General features: G+C 43.6%; 1 long non-coding RNA gene across 1 annotated transcript; it reads right to left on the bottom strand.

Annotated features, from left to right (window-relative positions):
- Positions 1-2877: 2877 nt before the first annotated feature.
- Positions 2878-13013, bottom strand: LOC134471348 (uncharacterized). The gene is made up of 3 exons (XR_010040766.1): positions 12875-13013; positions 9985-10163; positions 2878-3286 (listed from the first exon to the last, which is right to left on the bottom strand). It is a non-coding gene; the product is annotated as an uncharacterized LOC134471348 (long non-coding RNA).
- Between the last annotated feature and the right edge of the window lie 3873 nt (positions 13014-16886).

Below are 16886 nucleotides of genomic sequence, written 5' to 3'. Positions count from 1 at the left end.
CCTTTGAATCAAAATGAGCTATGAAAAGGGAGGAACATCACACACAAAAAAATTAGGAAAAAGCATGTTTAAGCCAGGTCCTCACTCAGGTTAGACAAGGGCTCTTCCACTGACCTGTATCCCCAATTCTTTGTTCTTTCTTTTATCTTGAGACAGAGTCTACCTAATTCTCCACGCTTGCCTAGAACTTGCAATTCTGCTGTCTCAGCCTCCCAAGTAGCTGGGATTACAGGCACCATGTCCGCCACTGTCATTCTTAAAATTTAATTTCATTTAACTTTGTGGATTTCATCTGCTTTCAAGCTAACTATACTCGTTTTAAAATTTAAATACAGCCAGGCATGGTGGAGCACCCCTATAATCCCAGCACTAAGGAAGCCGACTCTGGAGGATCACTGTGAATTCGAGGCTAGCCTGGACTACAAAATGACTTCAAGCCAGCCTGAACTATTAGTGAGATCTTGTCTCAAAAAGACACAAGGAGCAGCTATGGCTCCGGGCGGTAAGATCAACTGGCCCCAAAGAGTTGAAGAGGAAGCTGTTCAAGCACCGGCCGGGATGGTCTGGGCCGTGGTAGATGCGGCACCATCTGTGGAAGCACACGTCCAGTGCCTGGGCCAACCTCACCCTATGGGGAAGAAGCACAGGAAGCTCCTGCAGCAGATCCGGCTAGCCCAAAAAGAGAAGGCAGCCATGGAAGTGGAAGCCCCCACACAAAGCCAGCCAGGACCAGAGAGCCACAGCCCAAGATAAGGACAGCTCCCCAGGCTATCGACATTATGGACCGGGAGGATGGGAGCTGGAGTTTTCACCTCTTCCCACAGAACATTTTCACCTGCAAGTGGAAGGTTGGATGAGTGTTTCAGAGGACTTTGGAGACAGCATCCCCTCTTTCACTCTCCCATATTCTCCCTCCATAACGCCTGGTGGACCCTGCTGCTGGCATAGGTGTGTTGGAAGAGGGCACAGAAGCAAGAGTGCAGAGGGACCTGTGGAGCAGTTGAATCCATCTGTAATGAAGCCTAAGAGCTAGATATGGTTGGCACATCCATCATCCCCGCACTTGGGAGGCTGACGCAGGGGGATTGTGTCGAATTCAAGGCCACCCTGAACTACATATGGAGGTCCTGTTTCAAAAATAAATAAATGAAATAAAAAAGATACAAAAATTAATTAATTAATTTTAAACACAGCATTACTAAACAAATATATTCATTCATTTAACATTATTATGTGCCAGGCACCATTATATACACTGTTTCAGTAGTTAATAAAACCAGTTACATGTAACTGGTAGGAACACTAGACTAGAGTCTAGGGTAGAAAGTAAATTTTCTTATCCAACCTGTAAAATGATCCTTTAAAAATGTTTACTGGGGGCTGGGGATTTAGCTCAGCTGCATAAGCACCTGCCTTGGAAGCAGGCGGTTGTCAGTTCGATCCCCGGTACCGATAAAAAGGAAAAAGACAAAAAAAAAAAAAATGTTTACCAACTATTTATCATGCACTACAATTTTTATAAAAATGGGAACATGTTATATTTACTCTTTTTTGAATCTTGCTTTATTTTTTCTCAGTTAATTTGGACTGGTTTCGTGTCAATACATATCAATTCACTTCTTTCTTTTTTATGTGTCATATGCCTTTGTTGTTATTGTTGTTGGATTTCTGCAGGACTGGGGATTGAACCCAGGGCCTTTGTATTGAATTACACCTACAGCCCTATTTTTTTTTTTAAAAATTTTTTGAGACAAGTAGTTTTCAAGAAACATGATAAAAAATCATCTTGCTAAACAGAAGCACTTCGAATTATCTGACATCCGAAATCTGTTTCCAGATGTTTCAGTTTCCAGGTCAACTGTTTCCAGTTTTGACTGTTTTTATTCTCATGCATCATCTCCAGTTCAATCATCCCCAACTGTGTGGCATCAGCAAAGCACGTTTCAGTAGTAGCTCAATTAAACAAGCTGCTTCATTAATAAGCACAGTATTTCCAGGGAAAATGGAAGCAACTTTGTTTCTCATGCAGGTGTCACGGTATACTTTGATTTCTTGGTTGTGACCTATGATTCTTTAAACACAATCAGCCATCTAGGTGGACTCAGATTTCTAACTATAATATTACCCCTTGTGCATTTTGTAGTATTTATGCAAAATCTTGCAGAAGAGAAATAAACATCAGTAAGAGCAACAACAACAACAAAAAAAATGTTCACTCACTTACCATCTTCACAATCCCAGCCAGTGTAAAGTTCACTCAGCCTTGGGATATTCCACCTGGGCCTGAAGTTCCCTGAACTACCACACAATCAGATAAACTCTGACTGAGGGGAGTGACCAGTGGGAATACAGTGCTCTGAACACAGCTGCTCAGCGTGCAGGAGGCCATTGTGATGTCCAGGGAGCACGGGCTGTGTTTTAAACTTCAATTTCACTTCAGCCGGGCGTGGTGACTCACGCCTGTAATCCCAGCACTCCGGAGGCTGAGGCAGGAGGATCTTTGCGAGTTCGAGACCAGCCTAGGCTACAAAGTGAGCTCAGGGCCAGCCTGAACTGCACAGCAAGGCTCTGTCTCAAAAAGACCAAAAAAAAAAAAAAAAAACCAAAAAACAAAACTGCGATTTCACTTTCAGCAGGATTTATGACTAGGATAAAGAAATGATTAGCACTCCTGGGGTCTCTTCAAGAAGAAACCTCATCATTTCTGAAAATGTGTTATAAATTCCGTTCCACTGAGCTTATTTAGAGCACTGCACAAGACTTCAGTGTCAGGTTATTCTAAGTAATCTGAGGAGCCCTGTAAGATCTCTAGAGGTTTATTTCATTTCTGAAAAGTAAAACATAAAACATCAAAACACAGATGATCGCTTTTGACCCTTCTTCTTAAAATTTCACAGATTTATTGAGAGCATTAGCAAAACTTCTGAATTCCTGCTGCCTGCTTTTCTTCCTAACTGTACTCATTTCTAGAACTTTTTGAATGGTCAGGGATTCTTCTGGAGGCAGGACAAACAGCAGCGAAGCTAGAAAATTAAAAGGTACTCATAACTCAGAAGCACTAGAAAGTCATCCAAGAGCTGGGCCTGGTGGTACAGGTCTGTAATCCCAGCACCCAGGAAGTTGAGGCAGAAGGATTACCATGAGTTTGAGGCCAGCCTAGGCTACATACAGTTCAAAGCCAGCCTGCATTGCATAGTGAGACTGTCTCAAAGTCAATCAATCAATTAATCAATCAAACAAGGATAGGGATGCAGTTCAGTGAAGGCTCTGGGTTTGATCATCAGTTCTGCAAGAGAAAAAAAATTGAGGAAGTCATCAAAGGATTAGTAGGGTTTTGTCTCTTTACATGATTTGCTATGACTAACACCTATTTAAATAACTGATCTTTCAAAACTGCTTCTAGAAGAAGAAAAAACACACATGCTCAGATAAAAGAAATGGCAGGATTATTTGGAGGAGCATTGATGCAATGTCTCATGAATAGCCTGAGAAAACCCTGCAGGCAGGCTGCTTCTCAGGGCCATCCTGCAGGGCTCTCTCTGGCAGGACAGGGCAGACCCTGCGTCCTGCAGGGTGCGACTCAGACCTGGGCCTCACACCCTGCTGTGTGAAGAGTTTAACAGCCAGCCCTGTTTATTATGGTATAAACTTTGCTTCCTTTCCATGCTGGTTTAGGAGTGGGTGGGCTGACACAGTGACTCAGCGCCCTGTTCTTAGCATCCTTCCTGAAGGATGCTCCCTGAGTACCACATTAATGCTAAAATCTACAGGCATCTTCCTCCCCTGCCCACCCACCCATCAAAGCCAGTGTGAACCGTTTCAGTGATGAAAATTTCTGTAAATGAATTAATCTACCCTCTCCTCTTCACCTATAAATTCCTTTTGTCTCTAAAATATAACAAGTGTTCTAAATGAGCTTAAAATATCCTTTGCAGTGCCTAAACTGCCCTTCCTTCTGTTGGGCCATTTACCTAAGAAGTTAGAGATGATGCCACATGCACATGTGCACACACACACACACACACACACACACACACACACGCACACGCTTAAAATCTCCCTGTCACCATAGCGGTGCCCACCACACTGTGAGCACTGAATAACTTTTGTCATTTTTACTCACTTCTCTTAAAAAGCTGTGGCCCATGAGGTTACAAAAGAGCAACAGAGTCATAACTTTTAATCTGCATGTGCTGGGCGAGCCCCCTCCTACTGAACCATATCCCGGCCCCTTTTAAAAACTGCATTCTGACCCATGCTCTCATTGAATTCCCCTAGGCTGAGCGAAAGCTTCCCACCCCCTGCCTCAGCCTCCCAAGTAAGGTGTTAGAGGTGAGCATCCTGCAGCTTCCAGAGAGCAGGGGGTCTCGCTGGCCTGCATGGCCTCAGCGGGTGAGGGTGACTGTTCTTGTGCAGAGCTGAAAAGCAAGTCCCGGGCAGGAGATCGGGGTGCCGATCTGGCCCCGAGCCGTGAGAAGCCACCCACCTGGGGACACCCCTGGGTCACCCAAGGAAGTCAGGCCCTCCTGGCCAGGTGGGAGGCGCCTGCTCCATCTTGTCCCTGCGCTGGCTGTTCAGATGAAGTCATCTTCCTTGGCCCTGGCTAGATGGCCCGGAAGGTTTGCCCACTCCCCGCTCCCGCGTGTTCCCCAAATGCCCCAGGTCTCGGGGTGCAGGGCGCTCGTCCTCACGACTGCACTGCACACTCAAGAGTTAAAGAGGGTGGCGTCGGCTCAGACTGCAGTCTGCAGCCAGCGCACAAGACGCAGACCAGGGGGACTGCAGGGTCCTTGAGGAGCCGGGAGGGGACGCGCACCCCATCCCACCCCGCAAGCCGCCCTCTAGTTCCCTTCCACAGCGCCCACCGAGGAGCCCTCGGGAGACAGCGAGACCGGAACTGTGACACTACTGCTCCCATTCAGCAGACCCCGACTGCCGAGGTGCCCACAAGGGCAGCCAGAAAGGAAACCCGCCAGAACCAGATGTTTTCACAACCGTGCTGCACCCACCTGGTCCTTACCTGTTTGTTTATTTATTTATTTAAGTCTTTTTGACACAGGGTCTCACTATGCAGTTCAGGCTGGCCTTGAGCTCACTTTGTAGCCCAGGCTATTCTCAAACTTGTGATCCTCCTGCCTCAGCCTCCAGAGTGCTGGGTTATGGGCGTGGGCCACCACGCCCGGCTTGTTTGTCTTCTCAATTGCTGCAGCTCTTCGGCACTGAGTTTCTGAACCATTAAACTCTGCCCATCTGCTATCTGTTCTCCAGAGCAAAGGTCCAGTGTGTTCTTCACAGGGCCATTAATGCACACCACACACACACACACCCCAACCTCAAAGCCTCACCATTACTGCAAAGGGTTAGGGTACACAACAGTAGAGGTTGTTTTTTCCTGACTTAATTGGGGAAAAAAGTGGAACTGTAAATTCCCTGATATCCATGCCTCATTCACATTTTCAGTCCTATTTCTAAAAAGACTTTTTTGTTAGTTCCAGGTTCTCTTAAAGGGAAAAAAAGTAAAACAAACTTTCAAAACAAGCTAATAGAAGGGTAACAATGGTTAAGACATTGTATATTCTATCTTTAAATTAGTTATCAAGAGTACAAGGTATAGGTGCTTAATTGTCCTAACAATATTAGCAGAAACGTTTCTTTTCAATGAAATGAGAGAAATTACTAGTATAACTATCTTTAAAAATGTATGTATATATAGTTTTGTTTTGCTTTCTGTTTTTCTTTTCCTTCTGTTCTCCTTTCCCTCACCCCAGTTTCTCTATCCCTTTAAACAGTTTCTTATCATTTTACAATATCTACTGCACATTTTGGTCATTTACTTTCAGCTTCTCACACTAGGGAGACAATACAATATGTACACATGTGTGTCTGATCCATTTCACTTATGAGTATGGTCCTAAGTTGCATCCATTTACCTGTAAAAGTCTCCAGTTTACCTTTTTTATACCTGAGTAGTACTCCACACTATAAAAAGACCACATCTTTTGTATCCATTTCTCAGTTGATGGGCATTTTGGTTGTTTCCAAGATCTAGCTATAATAAATTGTGCTGCTATAAACATGGGTGCACATATATCACTGTGGTATGATGTTTCTAATTATTCTAGGAAGATACCCAGAAGGGGAATAGCTGGGTCAAATGGGACCTCTAATCCTAGTTTTTAAAAAAAATCTCCACACTGATTTCCACAGTAGTTGCACCAGTCTACACTCCCACCAACAGTGTAGACGGGTTCCTTTTCCCCCACATCTCCTCCAGCATTTGGTATTGGCTGATTTCTTGATACTAGCCATTCTTACCAGGATGAGATGCAACCTTAGTGTTGTTTTAATTTGCATCTGTTGACTGATCAGTGATGTTGCACGTCTTTTCATATATTTGATTATTGTTTGTATTTCTTCATCTGAGAATTGTGTTTTCATCTCAGCTGCCCATTTTTGGATTGGGTCTTTAAATTTGGTAGATTTGATTTTTCTGAGTTCTTTATATGTTCTCAAAAGTAGTCCTTTGTCTGAGGGGAAAATGGCAAACTTTTTTTTACCACACTATGGGTTGTCTCTTCACTCTGTTGGTAGTTTCTTTTGCTGTGCAAAAGCTTTTTAATAAGATGAGATCCCAATTGTGGATTCTTTGTGATAGTTCCTATGCAATCAGGGTTTTGTTCACAAAGTCTTTGCCTACAGCAATGTATTCAAGAGTTTTTACCTATTCTATCTTCTAGCAGATTTAATGTTTCTGTTTTACTATTTAGCTTTTGATCCATTTCACCCTTTATTTAGTGCATCATGAAAGATATGGTCCAACTTTACTCTTTGGCATGTGTGAAGCCAGTTTTTCCAGCACCATTTATTAAAGAGGTTGTCTTCCTTCCAGTGAATGCATTTGGCACTTTTGTCAAAAATAAAGTACCCGAGTATACTTGGAATTGTTTCTGCATCTTCTAATCTGTTCCAGTGATCTTTGGGTCTTTTTTTGACAGTACCATGCTGTTTTTATCACAGTAGCTTTGTGATATAATTTCAAGGCAGGGATTGTGATGCCCGCTGCCTTGTCTTTGTTGCCCAGAATTGCCTTTGCTATTCTAGGTCTTTTCTGTTTTCCAGTGTATTTTAGGTTTGTTTTCTTTAGTTCTGTGAGATACGCTGTTGAAATTTTGATCCAAATTACATTAAATCTTTTTTTGATACTGAAATTGAACTCATGACCTCATGCTTCCCAGTCAGACACTGTGCTGCTGAGCTAGATCCCCAACCCAACTGCATTAAATCTATGTAATGATTTCAAAACTTTTTAAAATGAAAGATGTCTTTTGGCATACAGTATTCAATCTTCAGAAGCCATTTGTTAGAATATTATAAAATGTTTATTTAGAGAAAAATGAAACATGATCGAGATAGAATATGACACATGAACATAATTCCCTGCCGCAGGAGATGCTCTTAAAGCATCAGAAACTTTCAGCCAAACCCAGTCACTGTTTGCAATGACAGGGCAAGATTCTCTTGGGGCCCAGTGTTTCTTAGGACCATTAGTGCTAAGAAATTGCTCCACTGCTGCAGATGCACAGTCAGAGAAATATGAGTGATAAGCTTAAAAACAAGTTTCTGACACTTAATGCTAGAATAAAATAAAACAAAGCCCATAGTAAAACTGTGCATGGATGAGAGACAATAGAAAATTTTCAAAAAGTTTGGCAAAAAAGAGATCAAATAGAAACATATCTTTCCTCAAGTTTAACTTTTACCTACAGATTTGTAAATCTTAGAGCCATGAATATATTATATCTATATTGATAGGTTAAAAACAAAAGACTATGGGCCAGGAATTTAGCTCAGTGGCATAAGTACCTGCCTGGCAAGCATGAGGTCATGAGTTCGATGCCTGGGACCAAAAAAAAAAAAAAAAAAAAAAAAGACTAGAAGAACCATGTGCGTATAACTACACAGTTGTCACAGCACATGCTCTCAGATAAAAGCCTAACGGGACAGCTTTGTCTAACTCTGGTGACTGGGGCATTTTGAAGGATAAGGATTCAATTTCCTGACTGCCCACTGTCTCTATAAGCTTCAACTTTCATTCATGAAAAACCATTCTTAACATGTATCAATGGCTCAGTTTGACTTTGGCTAAGTTGCATCTTCTTTGGTTTCTCTTGACCTTTAGGGTGTTGCACCCTTCCACCCTCTGCTTTTAGAGATGCTGAAGTTTCCTTTTCCCTTTCTGGTTGCCTTTTTTTTTTTTTTTTTAATTTCTTTTGTCCTTTACATAGCTTTAAAAGAGTAGAATTCTAGCCCTGTGATCCTAGTTATAGTTTTTTCTCTCCCCCAATGTCTTTTTTTTTTTTTTTTTTTTTTTTGAGATGGGGTCTCGCTATGCAGTTCAGGCTGGCCTTGAGCTCACTTTGTAGCCGAGGCTAGTCTCTAACTCACAAAGATCCTCCCACCTCTGCTTCCTGAGTGCTGGGATTACAGGCATGAGCCACCACGCCCGGCTCCCCCAATGTCTTAATAACTGCCCTCCTTCAGTGGCAGCCTCCAGCCACATGATTTCAAAATTCACTAATTCAGCCCTGAGGCATCTCTAGCCAGAGATTCCTCACCATGTGACTGTTATGAAGGCCCCCAAAGCCTCATGCAGGCATGGGGGCAGGCTACTAGAATTTATGGCTGATTCATGGTCCAATGCTGGAATTATGAGTGTGAGTGCTGCATCCACCCTGGGGTGGGTCCCCTATATACGGTATAAGGGACAGAAAGAGTCTGCTCATGTGCCCCTCCCTTTTTGCTCTTGTAGCTTCTGCTATAGTCCACCACTGTGAACTATTGCCCTCTGCTATGTGCCATCCTCTCTTGGACCCAGCAGATTATGGACCGAAACTTCCACAACTGTGAGCTAAATATACCTTTCCTCCTTTAACTTGTAGGTGTCAGATTCTTTGTCTCAGCAATAAGTATGTAAAATACTGCATCATTACGACCAAATTGCCACCCCATCCTTACTTCCCTATTTCTACAGTGGTCCAATTATTTATATTTTACTCACACTTAATTCAGTTCTCTTTCTGTACTGTGGTCCCTTCTCACTCACTAATATGTTAGCTAATTCTTGCCAAACTTCTGTAAATAGTTTTTTCTTTACTAAATATCCCTTGCCTCCATTCTTTGTTCTTTCCTTTTTGGTTTTCAGAGAATCTCGGTGTGTAATTCAGGCTGGCCTTGAACTCACTATCTGTCCCAGACTATCCTCAAAGTCACAATGATCCTCTTGCCTCGGCCTCCTGAGAACTGGAATTATGGGTGTGCAATGACACACTAGGTTTCTGTTTTCTTTTTTGATTCAGAGTCTTACTACGTAGCCCAGGCTGGCCTCACATACACTGATCCTCCTGCCCCAACCTTCCAAATTCTGGGATTACAGGCATGAGCCACCACTCCTGGCTCAATTTTTTTTTTTTCAAAAGAAGGTTTATTAGTCCTAACTGTCATGAACCTACTTCAGCTGTTCAGCCTCAAAGTTATGGATTATTATCATGTTCTCCTAGTTATTCCCCTTCCCCTCTTTTTGCTACCAAATAAATTTCCTTACAACACTTTTCTAGTATCATTTTCCTGACTAGTATGTGTCAATTACGGTACATCATAGAAGTTTTTTTAGACTTGCTGTTGTCAAATTTTAATGTGCATAGAAAGTCATGGCGGTGCACAACTGTAACTCTAGCACTCTGGGAGGTCGGGGCAAGAGGATTACAAGTTAAAACCCAGCTTGGCCAACTTAGAAGGACCCTGTTTCAAAATAAAAAGGAATAATTTAAAGAAAAATATTGGAGATGCAGCTTAGGATTCAGTGCCCAGTGGACCTCCTCCCAAAATTAATGGGCACCACCCCAACCTTTTCCTGAGACTGAGGGGGTATTCAGCTGCACAGAGTGGGGTTTGCACATTGAGCCTACATTTCCAGCTCCCACTTACGCTGCTGCTGGTCTACAGGCCACGCGTTGCAGGTTTACCACCCCGGCATAACGAAATCTCACTTTCCTCATCCATCAAATGCAGAGAACAACAGAAGATAAAAGTAGCGATAGAGGGCCAGGGAGGTAACTCAGAGGCACAGTGCTTGCCTGGCAAGTGCGCCGTCCTGAGTTTGATTCCTAGTACCAAAAACAAACAAAAAAATAATGATAGTCCAGTTGGTGCTATGGAATCCCCCCCCCCCAACACACACACTCTTTTAAACCTGAACAACTCCCCAGGCCAAGCCCCTTGACCTGTGTCCTGATGCCCACTATCCAGAGACAGATAAAAACAACAAAGATCCTATGGCCAGCCTTAGGAGATTCCAAACTCCCAAACCAAGACATTCAGATGCCAGACCATCCTGCATAACCTGTGCATCCTTTCTTCCCTCAGAGCTCATTAAATGTTTGAGCATTCACACTGCATCTCCTATACCCAGTTCCCTGTAGCAGTGTAAGATGTAGAAAAAGACCTGAGTGATAGACAGAGCTGTGGGACTCAGCACCCCTCAGGTCCTGCTCCTAAAGACCTAACGGAAAGCTCCTGCGACTCAGCCCAACACATTCAGTTCTGAAGCTCAGCACATTCACCCCGATTTCCTGCCCACAGGGGCGCACTCTGAGCACACCACTGCCTAAACTTCATGCCAACTAGGTTGCCTTTCCTCACTCTCAACTGCATTGAATTCTGTGTTCGCTGCTCACAAGATTCAACATCCCGCCAGGACCCATCCCCCAGCTACTGAGACAGGAGAGCCACAGCCTGAGCTGGGGATCCAGCCCCGACTCTCACACCGCAGGGCTGTGTGACTTCTCAGGGCTTCCTCAGATTCTGATGGCATCTAAGGACACAGGGGCCATGAAATTTGCTACCTTAGCTTTCCTCATGACAGGCACCCTATATCCCCCAGGGCGCACTTTTATTTATTTATTTTGTCTTTTGAGACAGTTTTACTATGCAGTTCAGGCTGGCCTCGAACTCACTTGGTAGTCTAGGCTGGCCTGAAACTCACAGAGATCCTCCTGCTTCAGCCTCCCAAGTGCTGGAATTTCAGTTGTGTGCCATTACACTAAGCACTTTTTCCTCTTTCATTCAGCCCAAACTCAACCTGGCAAAGTCAGTTTCTCCCTCATTCTTTATTTTTTCAAGTAAATGTTGCTACTGTTTTTCTCTTATTTTCTCCAATTCTTTGTCCATCATGAGAAGAACCTGGGAACCAACTTCAGCGGGAGACTTGTGCGCTACCTAATGTCTCCTTAGCTGGTTTCTGGAAGGAGTTAACAGGATCAATTCTGCCTATGCTAAAACACCATTTGTGTAGATGGTTGCATGGTTTTCCCCTCACTTCTTTAAACTTCAAGTTGAGGTCATTTTCTTTTTTTTTTTTTTTTTTTTTTTTTTTTTTTGTCTTTTTTGGTTTTTATTGGTACCAGGGATCGAACTCACGACTGCCTGCTTGCAAGGCAGGTGCTTATGCCATTGAGCTAAATCCCCAGCCCCGAAGCCTTTTTCTCAGTGACATCTTCCGGCGGCAGCGTCTAAAACCACAGATGGCCTCCTTCACCCAAGCGTTTCCCAGTAACATTTGCCTTGTAATAAATTACACATTTTATTTATAGGACATAAGTTCCAGGGTGTCATAGATTTTTGTCTGCTTTATGCAACTCTGCATAAACCTGCATTTTCCAATAGTTTTTGTTTGTTTTGAGACAGGCTCTCTCTACCTAGCCCACACTGGCCTTGAGCTCACAGTGATCCTCCTGCTTCAGCCTCCCAAGTGCTGGGATTACCCGTGTGGGCCTCCACGCCCGGCAGAACTCCTCATAGAGTTCTATTCATTTCATTTAGCTGGTTACACCCAATACACAGAAAAATGCCTGCTACATAAGTTCAAAATAAATATTTGTTTATTAAGTGGGGGATTAATACATAATAGCTCCCACTCGGGATTATAAGAATAAATAACACACATAAAGATTTTGACACAGGGCTTGAAATATGGGGGCAAAATTCTTTGATTCTAACTCAACTATCCTTCAATAGCAAGGAGGGTAAGTAGGTTGTGCTGGCACAGAATTCCTGATAAAGCCGTGAAAATAAACCGCTACACAGAGCAATATCAGTAAGTCTCAGTAAACACGCTGAATGGAATAAGCCAACACAAAGTGAAATTATATATTTGTGTATGTGATTAAAACAAATTCATCCATCCTGATGCTATCTAGCCCGTTGCTGGGCAGGGGCGGTAGCGAGGACCGCACCCGGGTGGCCGTGGGCTGGTTGTGTCCTCCGTCTCCGCCTGGCTGAGCGTCCCCGCCACATCCACTGTGCACGTGTCTGTTGAATTATGCACTTGTGATCTCTGCGCTTTTTTGTGTATTTCCATGAAAGCATTTCCTTAAAAATGAGAATAGTCTCTAGGATACATTAAGCACAACGGAAGGCAGAGAAATTCACTGACATTCCTGGAATCACCGCTCCTGCCTTTATTAGACTCCCAGAACACGAGGGCTTTCCCCACTGCTCTGAGCTCCCAACCCAGAGCTACCAAGAGGAGGAGGAGGCAGGCGCGAACTCTCCAGTGAGAACCTGTCACACAGAGCACCATTTAGTGTTTCAGTGTGCAAATCTTAAATATGAGCCAACAGCCAAGGGCAGCCAGGTATTTCAGGAAACATTGTGAAGGATACAGCAGAGCAGGAAGAGAGTTTTCCAGAAAGAAACTCTTGTGGGACGACATCAAGCAAAAAGCTTCATACAAACGGAAAAGCAGCCGATAGATGGAGAGATGTTTGTAAACTGTATGTCTGATAAGGAGTTGATATCGGCAGCTCGCACAGCTTACCTTGGCTCAGGAGTGGAGGGAAATGAGGAAATGGAGGTCACTGTTGGGCTCTGTGCCTAGACCCACAGCCCCCAAATGGGGGCACAGTGAAGGCCCAAAGTAATGAGACACACCGCATGGTCTTCAGGGCTGCAGGAGGAGTGAGATCCTCGGCAGAGCTTGTAACCCTACCAGCCCTGGGCAGCCCGTATTTAATCAGAACAAGCAAGGGGTTGAGTGGACAATGGAGGAAACCTGAGCAAGACCTTGGGAGGGGCTCAAGGACCCCTCAGAGGGACAGATGATGCTAATTAAGGAAAACTATCTAGAAGGTCTCCAGGTGGCCTTAGCTGTGGCCTATCCTGCCCCCTGAGGTGTCTCCAAGCCACACCACAGCCCTGCACATGTATCCAGCTTCAGCGGCTCCAACAGGTCACAGGTTACAAAGCTGCGGTCACTTAGGCTGAATGAATGCGGAGATCTAATAACGGACATGGTAATGACAGCTTTGTTACATACCGGAAGTTCTCTAAGAGACCAAGTTGTAAATGCTCTTTTCCACTATTTAAAATGTAACTATGGCCAGGCATGGTGGCGCAGGCCTATATCCCAGCACTTGGAAGGCTGAGGTAGGAGGATCACTGTGAGTTCGAATGAGGCCAGCCTGGGCTACAAAGTGAGTTCAAGGCTAGCCTGAACTAAATAGTGAGACCCTGTCTCAAAAAGACTAAATACATAAAATAAAAATAAATAAAAACATAACTATGTTAGATGATGGCTACCTTAAATTCTTTGACTATGCTAATCATTCTGCTGTTTATCTATGTCAAAACATCATGTAATACATCTTAAATATACAGAGTTAAAAAATAGAAGTCATTCCTACCCTTACAAAACTAAGAATACATTGCACTAATAGATAGGATTGTCTTTTTAGAAGGGAAATGTTTTAAATTATTTATTGATACATTTTAGGTACACATAATGATCACATTCATTATAGGGAATTTGTACCTACATGACATATATCTTGATTCTTTTCTTTTTCCCCATTCCCCCTCCCTCCCTTCAATCTTTCTTCCCCTTCTTACTTGCAAAAGCTTTGTTTCCATTTTTGGAAAGAAGTATTTTGAGAATAAACAAAAGCTACTAAAAGTAAAAAGTGTGATAGCAGATATTTTTAAAAGTGCAGCAGAATAATTGGAAGACAAAATTGAAAAGTATCTTTTATAAAGTAGGACAAAAAGGCAATGAGATGAAAAATGGGACAGAAACACCAAGAAAAGGAGGCGACCTAGCCAAGAGTTCTCAGATGAAAAGACAGAACGAAGTGTATTATCACAAAACCGATTCACAAAAATTTCCCAGAATACCAGAGCCTAAATTCCCAGGCTGAGATATAGTCAAAGACAAAAAGAGATTCAAGCTTCTGTGGATTTCCAGGACAGTGGCACGGATAAAAAAAAAAAAGTCCCTACACATTTGCAAGATCAAAACACTGCACAAAAACCAAAGAATCAGAAAAGCAGGGACATCTCAGTAGCATTATTGGTAGCTAGAAGCTGAAAGTTGAATGGCACCGAAATCCTGAGGGAAAATTGTTTCCAATCTAGAAATATCCAATACAGCTAGAAGTGAGATTACACAAGCGTTCAGCATTTGGAGGAATTCGAGATACCCAGTTCTCATCCCGGGTCTGCTGAAGCAGGGCCTGTGCTGGCTCCCAACTGTGACCCCAGCACTCTGGGAGGCTGAGGCAGGGGGACTTGAGATCAGCCTGGGCAGCTAGAGACTCAGCAAGAACCTATCTTAAAAATAAAAAATTGAAAGAGGCCTGGGTGTGCGTATAGCTCAGTGCAAAGGCCCGGGTTCAATCCCTAGGGGTGGGGCAGCGGAGGAGGAAGCTGCACAAAAAAAGATGAATAGCGGTTTGCCATGTCGGGCCTGGGGAGCCACCAGATGACCTCGTGAGATCTGTGCCAAAGGTGAAGGAGCCACCTTTCCCAGCGGGTCTGGAGGGGAGACATCTGTCCGGTAAGTGACAAACCCAGAACTCCTGAGAGTCACTCACCAATCGGGGAGAGTCTGAGTATAAAATATCAGTAAATAGATACGAAACTAAGTAATTAGAAACTTAGCAACTAGGAAAATAATAAACAATCTAGATAAAAGCACCCTAGGAAGTAATTGTAGTATGCTTTCCTTTTCTCTTCAGATAAGGAAAAGTCTTATACACTACTAGGTCATGTGTGAATAGCATTCAGACAAAATACTGAAACCCTCAGACTATTGAACTAAACAATGTCAAGATCCATCTGCAGTAGTCCTCTCCCCCACCCAAGGCCATGTCACCAGTGTTCCAAAAATATTAACCAGAAAACCCCAAGAATGATTCATGAGCCTTTATTTTATCTGATTTCTAGTTTTTATGAGACAAGGTCTCACTCTGTAGTTCAGGCTGCCTTGAACTCACCATGTAGCCCAGGCTGCTTGTGTACTTCTGGCAATCTTCCTGCCTCAGCCTCTTGAGTGTCAGAATTACAGAGGTGCACCACCGTGCCCAGCAATTTGTGGGTTTTTAAATAGAGTCATATTTTGAGCAATCACACACCATTCGGTACCACTCTGCCTGAGGAAAGGATAATTGGTTTACCCAGAATATCCACACTGCACATACCATCTGCCTGAGAATTATTTACTGTTCATCTAGCTACCAGAGTTACTATGTACCACAGTGCTTGTATTTAAGTAATCTGATTTAATAATGGCTCCAGGACACAAGAATAAAGATGCTGGCATTTAGAGATGCCAAAGAGAATAGTGTGGTTCCTTTAAATTAAAAGGAGAGAGGCTGGGGGTTTTGGCACATGCCTGTAATCACAGCACTCAGGAGACTGAGGCAAGAGGATCCCTGAGACAGACCAGGTGGGCTACAAAGTGAGTTCAGGCCAGCCTGAACTGCATAGTGAGACCCTGTCTCAAAAAGACAAAATAAAAAATAAAATAATAAATGAAAATTCAATCAATAATTTTTAAACCTGGTGGTTCTTGAAAGTGCTATTTTTTGGAAGAAATACACTGAAGAAAGTGAAATGGAATTCTGAAGGAAAAGATAAATGATTTAGAAGGCAGGTCTTAGCCTCACTTGGAAAGAACAGTTTCCCAGGAGGTGAAAATGGAAGAGATAAAAGTATAAAAACTAAATAATGTTTCAGAAATATGTACAAATCTCCACATTTCTCGAGTTGATGCACAGCCCCAATCCGATACTGAAAAGGTTCGCAGAACCCAGGGAAGACGTGGTAACAGATTTAATGCTCAGCAATCAACACCCTAGCATGCGTCAGCGGCGTTCCAGCTCTGCAGACGGGGACAGAGGGGAAAGATCTTATCTGATGGGGCTGCGGCTGTTACCTGGGCTGAAAAACGCAAGGCTGACTCAGGTAAGGAAGGAATTTATGACCCGTGTGGGACGCAAGGGCACACACCTGCCATCCCAGCTGCCAGGAAGCTGAGGCAGGAGGACACGTAAGGCCCGCTGGAGTGGCCCAGGGAGAAGGGGAGAGGGGGTGTGGAGCAGTGGAAGGCACACCCCAAGACTGTGCACTTGTCCCGTGGGTTTTTCTGCTCTGTCCCCGTCAGCATGCGACATTTGCCCTCGTGGCTTTTAGACAGCTGTTGTATCTCCCAGATAAACGTGACTGTCAGTTAATTAACAAGGACACAGTTTAGCAGCAGTCTCTAGTAAAATAACCTGAATTCCCTAGGTATGCTTTACATTTACTTATTTATCTCTGTACAGAGGATTTAACCCAGGGCAGTTGAGGAAAGGAGCCTTAGAAAAGAGATCTCTAGAACAGAGGAGACAGACAAGCTGGGCCTGGCGCTGTAGGCCTGCAGTCCCAGACACTTAGGAGGCTGAGGAGGGAAGGTCTCTAGTTCAAGGTGAGCCTGGGCAGCACAGTAACATAGCTAGAGCCCCCACTCAGAGAAAGAGAGAAAGAAAGAAAAATATAAGCATTTCATTCACCTA

The sequence above is a fragment of the Cavia porcellus genome, unplaced genomic scaffold (genome assembly GCF_034190915.1).
Source record: "Cavia porcellus strain 051 isolate PalLab524CR breed Dunkin Hartley unplaced genomic scaffold, mCavPor4.1 scaffold_1, whole genome shotgun sequence".
NCBI classification, from domain to species: domain Eukaryota; kingdom Metazoa; phylum Chordata; class Mammalia; order Rodentia; family Caviidae; genus Cavia; species Cavia porcellus.
Note: the sequence above shows the minus strand (reverse complement) of the source record. Positions and strands in the feature narration are given on the sequence as shown.